The sequence below is a fragment of the Populus alba genome, chromosome 1 (assembly GCF_005239225.2).
Source record: "Populus alba chromosome 1, ASM523922v2, whole genome shotgun sequence".
Lineage (NCBI taxonomy): Eukaryota > Viridiplantae > Streptophyta > Magnoliopsida > Malpighiales > Salicaceae > Populus > Populus alba.
In genome coordinates this window covers 17,220,091-17,230,706 of record NC_133284.1, presented here as the reverse complement: position 1 = coordinate 17,230,706, position 10,616 = coordinate 17,220,091, and the positions used below count along the sequence as shown (strand labels likewise).

At 37.7% G+C, this 10,616-nt stretch overlaps 1 pseudogene; it reads left to right on the top strand.

Annotated features, from left to right (window-relative positions):
• Window positions 1-7,785: 7,785 nt before the first annotated feature.
• On the top strand, window positions 7,786-9,894 carry LOC118031749 (gibberellin 3-beta-dioxygenase 1-like; annotated as a pseudogene).
• The last annotated feature ends 722 nt before the right edge of the window (window positions 9,895-10,616 follow it).

Here is a 10,616-nt window from a genome sequence, read left to right as displayed (position 1 = left end):
CATCAGAAGAAAACATTGGAGCAGGACCCCAAACATCACTAAAAATTAATTCAAGTGGGGTAGAAGTTTTGTGACCCGTCGGTCGTAATGACAAACGGGATGACTTGCCTAAAGGACATGCTTGACATTGAGTAAAAGATCGTTTAGACGTACAAATAATTTTATTATCAGAAACTAACAAATTTAGAATGCGAGGAGTTGGATGACCTAAACGACGATGCCACAAGTCGGCAGTCGCGGAAATGCAAGGAGACCAAAAAGCTTGAGGAACTGACGTAGCCGAGGACTCGGAGAGAACATAAAGACCATCATGACTCCGACCGGAAAGAAGAACTTCCTTGGTGACGAGATCCTTCACATAAAAAACAGAATCGTGAAATTCAAAATAAACATGATTATCACGACAGAATTTCTGAACAGATAACAACGGTTTGGTAATGTGAGGCACACGAAGAACATTAGTTAATGTAAACAAGCGTTTGGGGGAATATAAAGTAGTATGTCCAACATGGGATATGTCAAGGGCCTTACCATCACCAACATGCAAGAAATCATTACCAAGATAAGGAGCAGAATCAGTTAGAGTTGCAAGATCAGGCGTCACATGTTGATTCGCGCCGGTGTCAGGAAACCAAGTCGTTGCAGCAGAATCATTCGCAACAGCAAGGTGAGCAGAGGGCTGCTGTGTGCTGCTGCGAAACTGATAGCATTGAAGAGCTGAATGGCCAGGAGTGGAACATAATTGGCAGCGGACATGTCCAGACCACTGCCCCTGATTTGGCCGAAAATCTGCAGCAGAGGTGCGCCTGTTCTGCCACTGATTTTGCCTCCAATCTGCAGCGGAATGACCTCTGTTTGGGGCCTGAAATCGGTTGGTGTTTGAGCGCCAATTACCTCTAGAACGTCCCCTGTTTCGGCTGTGATTAGTCATGGCATAATAAGCAGAATTCGGAGGTGTTGGCAGCAATGGTGGCTGCTGCGGCAGAGAAGAAGAAGACAGCAGTGATGAAGAGGATGAACCGACAGCCATGGAGTGAAAAGAGTTCTTGTGCAGAAACTCATGGGTAAGGAGATGGCTATGAAGATCAGCATACGATAGCGGTTCAGCCTTGGTTATGAGACTAGTTACCAAGTCTTTGAACTCACCGCGAAGTCCACGAAACACATAGAGATTGAAATCTTCAAGGGACATTGGGCGACCAGCAGCAGCCAATTCGTCAAATAACGATTTGGCTTGCTGCATATACATACTAACCGATGCATCACCTTGCCGAAGGTCTTGAAAGGAGCCATGTAGTTGCATGATCCGAGAATTAGATGGAGAGGCAAGTGCCTTCTCAAGTGTGCGCCAAACACAATGTGAAGTAGAACAATCGACGACAAGATGCAGCACATCCACGGAAAGAGAGGAGAGAAGAGCACTCAAAATAAGTTGATCTTGTTGCTTCCAACGAAGAAAAGAGGGGCTGATGGCAGAAGAAGAATCAGCCGAAGCATCAATCATATGAGATGGAGGACACGGCAAGGAGCCGTCAACAAACTGAAAAACACCTTGACCAAGGAGATATGGCTTCATCTGCATTCTCCAATAAAGATAGTTGGTGTTCGTAAGTTTCAACGACACAACATGGTGGGTGTTTGATAGAGGAACCATTGGAGATTGTGTTCCCATAAGAGGCAGAGGAACGGCAGAGCCAGCAGCAGGAAGAGGGCTGGCCGGTGATGATGCATCACCGGTGGAGGGAGAGGTTGGAGCAACGGCGGCAGGAGGAGAGTCCATGGGGGAGAAAATTAGGGCCGGCTGCAAAGAGAGAAAATATTAGGAGGCTCTGATACCAAGTTGAGAAAATAATTAGGAGGCTTAACCTAATAGGTTAGCCAACCCTTTCTATATATATGAGTAGGGCAATATACAATAGTAAAGGTGGAGATTATCACATAAGAATATGACTACAATATTTTCTATATAATTACATTCTATAATATTCCTAAACATGTGCATGTAAGCACGGTTGCTTGTCTTGTTGCGTATAATTTCACTGGTTCACAACAATCCTTATCGCAAAAGCAGACCTTGATATTGTACCGAAAGTTGCAAGAATAATAACATGGGAGCAACTTATGATTGAAAACGATTCTGTCCAATTAGGTCGAGAGCAGGAGCCTCTTGTTTTTTCATGTTTGTGCTTGAAAAGAACCATTATTAGGTCTCCAAGTAGAAAATTAAAACAATTTAAGTCGAAGGCTAATAAACTAAAAGGGATGGATAAAGAGATTGTTTAGGAGTCGGGTATAAGTTATTTTTTAAAATATTTTTTATTTAGAAATATATTATAATAATTTTTATTTATATTTTAAGATTTATTTTTAATATTAACATATTAATATAATCTAAAAAACACATAAAAAACAATAATTTAAAGCTAAAAAATATATATTTTTTGAAGTATGGTTGAACCACGATATCAAATAAGGCGACCACCATTTTTGATCCAGGAGAAAGCAGACACACACACACACATGCAGAAGGACTCTTGTGCGTGTGTGTGGGTGGTGATGACAAGCCTATGTCCCGTTTACGATGGTCATTACAGAAGGGATAACATATATGACAAAATGTTACATCACATTAATCTTGTTTGTATTGTGCTGTGTGACTATACCAACCACATATTAAAATAATTGAAGGGGACAAATGAAAATCGTGGGTGTGGTTTGCTAGTTGCTTCTCCATGGATGTTAACTAGAGAGAAAAAGAATCTCGTTAGACAAATGCTATGCTTCTGGTAAATTTCAAGGTGATAGCTTAGGGTTTTGGATGTCGAGCAGGACAAAAGAACGCAAATCTAAGTGCAAAATACCAAAGTAAGCTTTACTACTTTACATGGAAGCAACCAAATGTATTTAGCATAGGAGAGTACTTCTTTATTCCTTCTTCTTTTCTCTTTTTCCTTTTTTTTTTCGAGGGATAATTGTGCCCTTTGAGATAACCCATACAAAGTTGCACGTTCGATTGTTTCTGAATTGGTATATATAAATACACCCTAAACTATTATAGTTTTTTCATTTATTTATTTATTTATTTTCATTTCACTAGTGGAGTTATTTTACCATTGAGAAAGACACATTCTCTACAAATTCCCTAGAGTTCGTAATGGCAACAAACTCCTCCTGCCATGCTCTAATTGCATTGAGCCAGCCAATCTCGAGGAAAGAAATGACTTTAACCCTGAATTTAGCATCATAGTCATTGAACCTTTGTAGCTCGGCATTAATTGACCAAAAGTTATCGATAGTTGTGCAAATCATTGAAACTGCCACAAATATGAATTGGATTCGGTGTAGGGAAGATGGGTGACCGGAAGAAAGTGATGCAGATCTGCAAGCTGCTGCCTCTCTTGTGAATTTTATCCCTAACTCAGCATGGCGCCGTTTATAAGTTCTTTTTTTTTTAAAAAAAAGGGGACGGAACAAATGGAACAAAATCGAAACATTTTGACAGGAATTTGGATAAAAAATCTAGGTTGTTTTATATTTTAAGTGAGATAAAATTTATTTTATTTTATTTTTTTAAAATGATATAAAATATATTAATCATTTCAATCAAAACAAAATGAAGTTGACAATCACTAGAAGAGAACATGGTGATTGTCACGGGGTAATTTTTCGCTCTCGAATAAACCCGTGCGGCATCCTAGTCCCTTACTAGACTCAGCCTTCCCTCACCAATCTCACTCATGTTTGCCTAGTAACTAAGCAAGCGAAATACACAAGTAGAATAGGATAATTAAAGTGCACAACAAGCTTTATAGGAACTCTTTCCCAACCTTTATTAATCTCGTACACAAAGGAAACTATACACAAATTCGTATGTGTGCTATGCACAAAGATTGCATGCTACACCAAGCTATCTCTAACTCGTACTCTACATGTTCTTGCATGCCCCTACATGCTGAACATGCCCCAAGCATGTCTCTCTTCAACTAAGAGCTGCAACTAGTATTTATAGATAAGCATTTATAAGGCACAACTCTCATTCCTATTCTTAAGGAAGTAGTGGGACACTATCTCACCCATGAACATAGTGGCCCCATTATCTACCAAGTAGTGGATATTTTTCTCCCATGATCTCCCATGATCTCCCATGATCTTAGTGGGTTTAGAGCAACCCCTGGTTAGCCCCCATGTATTCAGCCCCTATGATCTCATGATCTTGGATATCCATAACTGCCACTAACCCACATTCTGCATGTCCACCTGGCAGCCCCAACTGCCAGTTCTTGCTGCGTCATCTGTTGAGTTTCTCGCATGCCTTGGACAATTCGTCGTCCAAGCTTCAGATCGTGCCAAGTTGAACCAACGACTTACACAAGCTGTTGCGCGTTGCCGAATTCGCATTTGCCCGCAGGCTGCCAATTCCTGCTCTGCCGAATTCGCATCTATATGCAGGATGCCACTATCTGCATTGCCGAATCGTGCGACAGCCCCAGTTCTTGTCAGCCTATCCCCTTGACAATTTTTCCTGCTTGGCCTGGATAGTCCATCGTCCAGCCCATGTTCGTCAACAATCTGCGTTGCTGATTTTCCTTTGACGAACCTATAGCTGCACAAATCTGCGCTGCTGATTTATCCCATTATTGGCATAGCTGCCAGCACCCTTAGGCACTGTTTTGGACAGCCTGTCGAAGTGTGCACCTCGTGCACATTTAACACTGTTATAATGATCCTTTAATATTTTGTTCTCTCCCTTTTCGAATGCCAAAACAACCACCTCTCCTTTTATTTCTTGTATCCTCGACTCTCCCCCTAGTACCACTTAACTCTAAAAAAATTAATTACAATAAATGAATAAATTAAACACACACATACACCAATCTCCTCCAAAATTCCATATTTGATTTTGGGTTTGTTTAGAAATATAGTTGCGGTTACTTTTCAAAATACTTTTTACTTATAAATGTATCAAAATAATATTTATTTTTTCCCCATTTAGCCCCTAATTATATTCTTTCATTTTGTTTTTATACCATATTTGATCTATATTGTTTGAGTTTAAAATTATTTTATAGTTGAAAATTTTACTTTATTATTTTTTCATGATTACCTTCTTACAAGGTTATCTCTGTCTCATGACATGAGCCTGATTAAGTTTGTTTTTTTTTGGGTCGTTTATTAAAATATTGAATTTTTATTTTTCAAATTCATCATTTAATATTTGGCTATTAGGCCATTGGCTTAATTGTTTGTTCCACTTTTTTTTTGCTGAGTTATCTCGATTTCATATCTCGGGTAATAGGTTAGTTGAGTTAACATAAGTTGGCTTAAAGTTTTTTTTCTAGATTTTTTTACGATGTTGATTTTTTTTTCTTTCAATTTCATTATTTGACATTAAATTATTGGCATTTGAGCTTTATGATTTTTTTTTCTTTTTGTTGAGTTATCCTAAGTGTAGGTTAATCAAGTTAGTCTAGATTAACTTGGGTTTGCTTTTTTTAATATTTTTTTTTATTGAAATTCAGTTATTTGCTAGGTCCATTTTTTGAAGTTTTTTTTTTTTTTTTTTTATCTCGATTTCATGTCATAGGTAGTGAGTTAATCGAGTTAACACAGATTGACTCAAGTTTTTTCCCTCAAGTTTTTTTCTAAGATATATATATTTTTTCAATTTTATCATTTAACATTAAATTATTGGCCCTTAACCTTCTTCATTTAATTTTTTTTTTCATTAGGTTATCTTGAGAGAGGGTAAGTAAAGTTAACTCAGATTAGCTTCTTTTTTTTTATGTTTTTTTTTTGAACTAGGGTCTTTTTTTTACTAGGTCTTTTTTTTGAAATTCTTTTTTTTTTTTTAAATCTCATATCAAGAGGCTTGGGCTAGTCAAGTAGCCTGGGTTGACTCGAGTTTTTTTATTTAAAGTTATGTTTTTTGAAATTGTTTTTTTCTATTTTGTTTCATTCATTGACATTCAGTTGTTATTTAAGCCTTGAGTTTTGCAATTTATTTTCATTTTTTTTATATGAGTTATTTTATTTTTATATCTCGGGTAGTGTGTTAGTTGCTAACTTAAATTTGTTTGAATTGTCGTTGCCTGGACTTTTTTTTTATTAGAAAAAAATTGACCCGGTTTACAGCATAGCGTGGACCACCTATCTAGTAGCAACTACAAACCATCACATATTCTTATCTCAACCCCACTCTATACTGATATTTATTAAATAGATAAACATAAGAGAATTAAAAAAAAATATGATGATAATTTTAATAACTAAACTATATCAGTTGCTCAAAACACAGAAATCATATCTCCTCACCTTCCTTCCAAATCCCATCTTTTTTTCTTTTTTAAAAAGACATATACTACAATTAGGAGTCCATAAGGAATATTTATTCATGAAATGGGTCCCTTCTCTCTCTCAATATATATATAGTAATTTAATAAACACAAAAATCATCTCTCCCTACCTTACTTCGGTATCCCATCTTTTATTAACTAACTGAAATGAATGTCATGGAAAATCTTACATGAGCAGTCATTTGATTCTCATCCAGGCCTCAATCAGTCTTGGTTTTCCATACAATAAAATGCATCTATTATTCCATATCGACCGAAGATGTTGCAAAAACACATGTAACATTAGGTTTTTTTTTGGGAGGAAACAAACTATCCGAAGTGGTCTAAAAACTTCGTCTGAAAAGGTGGTAAAAGAATCAACATCTTTCGAACTTCAAACAGACATATCAGAGCAACGTCCCTTGTTAGCCCGGCAAGAGTGAATTCTCTTGTGAAGACTAGCTTGCCAACGGGCTAAAGGGGATAGTTTGTCAAAAGAGATGTTAGGCCTGCTAGCCCATTGAATACAAGCACTTGATCTAGTATTTTATTGATTCAGTCCCGGAAGCAACGGCAGGGACGGCAGCGGAGCTATATTAAAAGAAGCCGCAGGATAGGGTCGAGAAAGATAAGTAAACAACCCCACGCCTCTTTCCCGGTGGGAACAAGCAACTCGCAGCCAAACCCTCCTCCCTCAACAAGAGGCCAATGCCTGCTTTTCGTTAAAAAAATAACAATTTGGAAGAAATTCCTAATTTCGGTGGCGGCTAACTTGGAAGAAATTCCTTCAGCTGAAATATTGAAGAGTGTGAGTTTGGGTGTGGGACCTACTAAAAAACCTATAAAAAACAAGAAAAAATAGCTTTTGTGGTTGAGTTTTGTGCATAATTGGATTGTACCCAACCACAACCTCAACCACAAAAGCTAAAACAAACACATCCAGACGTGCTATTCGGCCTGTGTGTTTGGAAATGCGGTAATGATTTTTTTTTTAATTTTTAATTTTATTCTTTATTTAAAATAAAATTTTTATTTTGTATTTTAATATTATTGTGATATAGTTAAAAATAATTTTTAAAAATAAAACAAATTTATTTTAAATCACCACCTCCTCCGTTACAATCCAAAACGCTCGCACCGCCTGATCGCCTGATAGAGCGGAATTTCAAGTACAAGTAGTAGTCTACACTTGAAAGCTTTCTTGTCTTCGCTAGTAAACATTCAGTTTGGCCTAAGATTTTCCTAGTCCGATGTCATCATGGGTCCATCACTATACAAATTAATTAGAATATATTTTTGTTGTGAATAATTTTAATAACTAAACTAGAAAATCATATGCTAAGAACACAAAATCATCTCCCCCCCCACCTTCTTTCCAAATCTTATCTCTTTTTTCTCTCCTTGAAAAGACATAAACTACAACTAGATGTCTATGAGTAAAATATATTCAAGAAGTGGATCCTTATCTTTCTCTATGTAGGGTCTAATAACTGTCTGAAAACACAACTATATGAGTTGCTCAAATCAATAAAATCATCTCTTCTCAACTTCCTTCTGAATCCCATCTCTATTTTCTTTTTTAAAAAGACATTTTTCACAGTTGGGAATCTGAGAGTAATATATATTTATGTAGTGGACCCTTATATCTCTTTATAAATATCTCTTTATATATGTAGACTACTTAGCATTGTACCCTCCTCTCTCAGCCTCAGTCATCCTCTGCTTTCTTCGGTGGAGCTTGTGTCTTGGGTTAACGTCTGAAATTCCCAGGGAGCACTTTTCTTCCCTCTCATCTTTCTCAAATTCCCAGGGAACTCTTTCTTCCCTCTCACCCTCTCTCTTATGTTTCTTATTTAGGGAGAAAAACACTCTCTTTTCCTATATCCTCTCTCTTTTTAGTGCTGGAGCACAAAACTCTCTGTCTCAGTATATCTGTCCCTCTGATTACTTTCAATATGCCTTCAAGATCGTTATTAGCAGACGCTTTCAGAGCCCACCCTGTCCATGTACACCAAAAGCACATTGACTTTACCTCTCTTCAAGAAATACCTGACTCGCACAAATGGACTCAGATCGATGATGAACAGCATCCTTTAGTTGACCCCTTAATCACTGAATCCGTGCCCGTTATCGATCTGTCAGACCCTAATGTCCTTCAAAATATAGGCCATGCATGCAAAACTTGGGGTGTGCTTCAAGTCACAAACCATGGCATCCCTACCAGCCTCCTTGAGAACATTGAGAGTGCTAGTAGGAGCCTTTTCTCTTTACCTATCCAACAAAAACTCAAAGCAGCTAGATCACCCGATGGGGTTTCAGGCTACGGTGTCGCTAGGATTTCTTCATTTTTCTCCAAGCTCATGTGGTCAGAGGGATTCACCATAGTTGGCTCTCCTCTTGAGCATTTTCGCCAGCTTTGGTCTCAAGATTACACCAAATTCTGGTACTTGCTAATTTCGCATTCTAGCGAAAAAATTATATATATTTTTCATGATCTTGATACGTGGTAGTACTGTAGCTACTCCTATTGTTTTTATTTATTAGTGCATGCTTTCATATATGTAAGTATTATATAGTAAGTATTATTGTGGTAATGGTGATCAAAATCTGTCCTAGACCACAAACTCCATTTGCTTTTCCTTAATGCAATTCACAAAGGCAACAATGAAAGCTAATGGACCCACGCGGATGATTTGGAGTGATATAGCATCAACAGAAAATCCACTTGTTGCTGCTGATTACTTTATTTTATATCCGTAACAATAGCATCTTTACTATTTGACACAGTTTTCTTATTTTTTCATCTTTTTCTAATTTTCACTTTTGTTTCCAGTGATATAATTGAAGAATATAAGAAAGAAATGCAAAAGCTGGCAAGGAGGTTGACATGGTTAATGCTGGGCTCATTAGGAATAACAAAGAAAGATCTCAAATGGGCTGGCTCAACAGGTGAATCAGAAAAGGGCAGCGCAGCCCTACAACTGAATTACTACCCGGCTTGCCCGGATCCAGATCAGGCAATGGGTCTTGCCGCCCACACAGACTCCACCCTCCTCACCATTCTTTACCAGAGCAACACCAGTGGATTGCAGGTGCTAAAAGAGGGCATTGGGTGGATCACTGTCCCACCCAATCCCCGGTGGGCTTGTTGTGAATGTAGGGGACCTACTCCACATCTTATCAAACGGGATGTACCCGAGTGTGCTCCACCGAGCAGTGGTTAACCGGACCAAGCACAGATTATCCATTGCTTTCCTATATGGGCCACCATCAAGTGTTGAGATTTCTCCTTTACAGAAACTTGTAGGTCCAAATCATCCTCCCCTCTATCGGCCAGTCACTTGAACGAATACCTTGGCACTAAAGCCAAGTATTTCAACAAAGCATTATCATCGGTTAGGATTTGTGCTCCTCTAAATGGTCTGGCTGATGTAAACGATCATAATAGGGTGAGAGTTGGTTAGCAAATGAGTTTTTCTTCTCTCTCTCTCTTTATTGTAAGCAATGCAATTTTGTCTTATGCTTACAATTTTTCAAGATTTTGATTGATCGGCCATGTTAAGGAAGGATGCTCAATTTTCTTAATTCTTTGAGTAATTTAGATATTGAGGTTAGCACTTTAATGAGTTTATTAAATTATTTGTGTTTGAGATCGTTCAAGAAAGAATAATATCATGAATTAACATGTAAATTTGAGTTGAAGATAGTTCATGCGGTCCAACCAAAGAAAAGTTCCTTTTGAAAAGGTTCAAAAAGATGGCTTTATCAAATCATATAAAGGAATAAAGACATAAGCTCTCTATTATGTCTTTTGTCCTTGTGTTGCTGATAGAGAAATAGGGGAAACACATACTATATATCCATCTTGATGTTCAAGTAAAAGACACAGAAACCGACATGTTTTGCCCCGGATACGGTGGAAGATCCCCATCTAATTGCAATAAGACAATTATCAAGATTAAAATATTGTCATTAGTTGTGAATCTTTGAAGTTGGTGAAAGTTCATTAAGAAAAAGAACCTTTGAACACAACAATCATTCCTCCAACGAATAAGACATGGATTACTGGTAATCCTGAAATTTAACGACAATAGTGCAGTTTACAAGGATATCAGGTTTGTTCAAATGAGCCTTCATCGCCCTCGGGGCTCGAAGCAACATGGGAATATTCTTAGGAGATCAAAGCGAATCAAAGGAGGACATGGGGCGATACAAAATTAGACGAGGACGCAGGAACGCCATGGATGCTTTGTAATAAAATTCTTGAGCAAGAGGGGGGATATA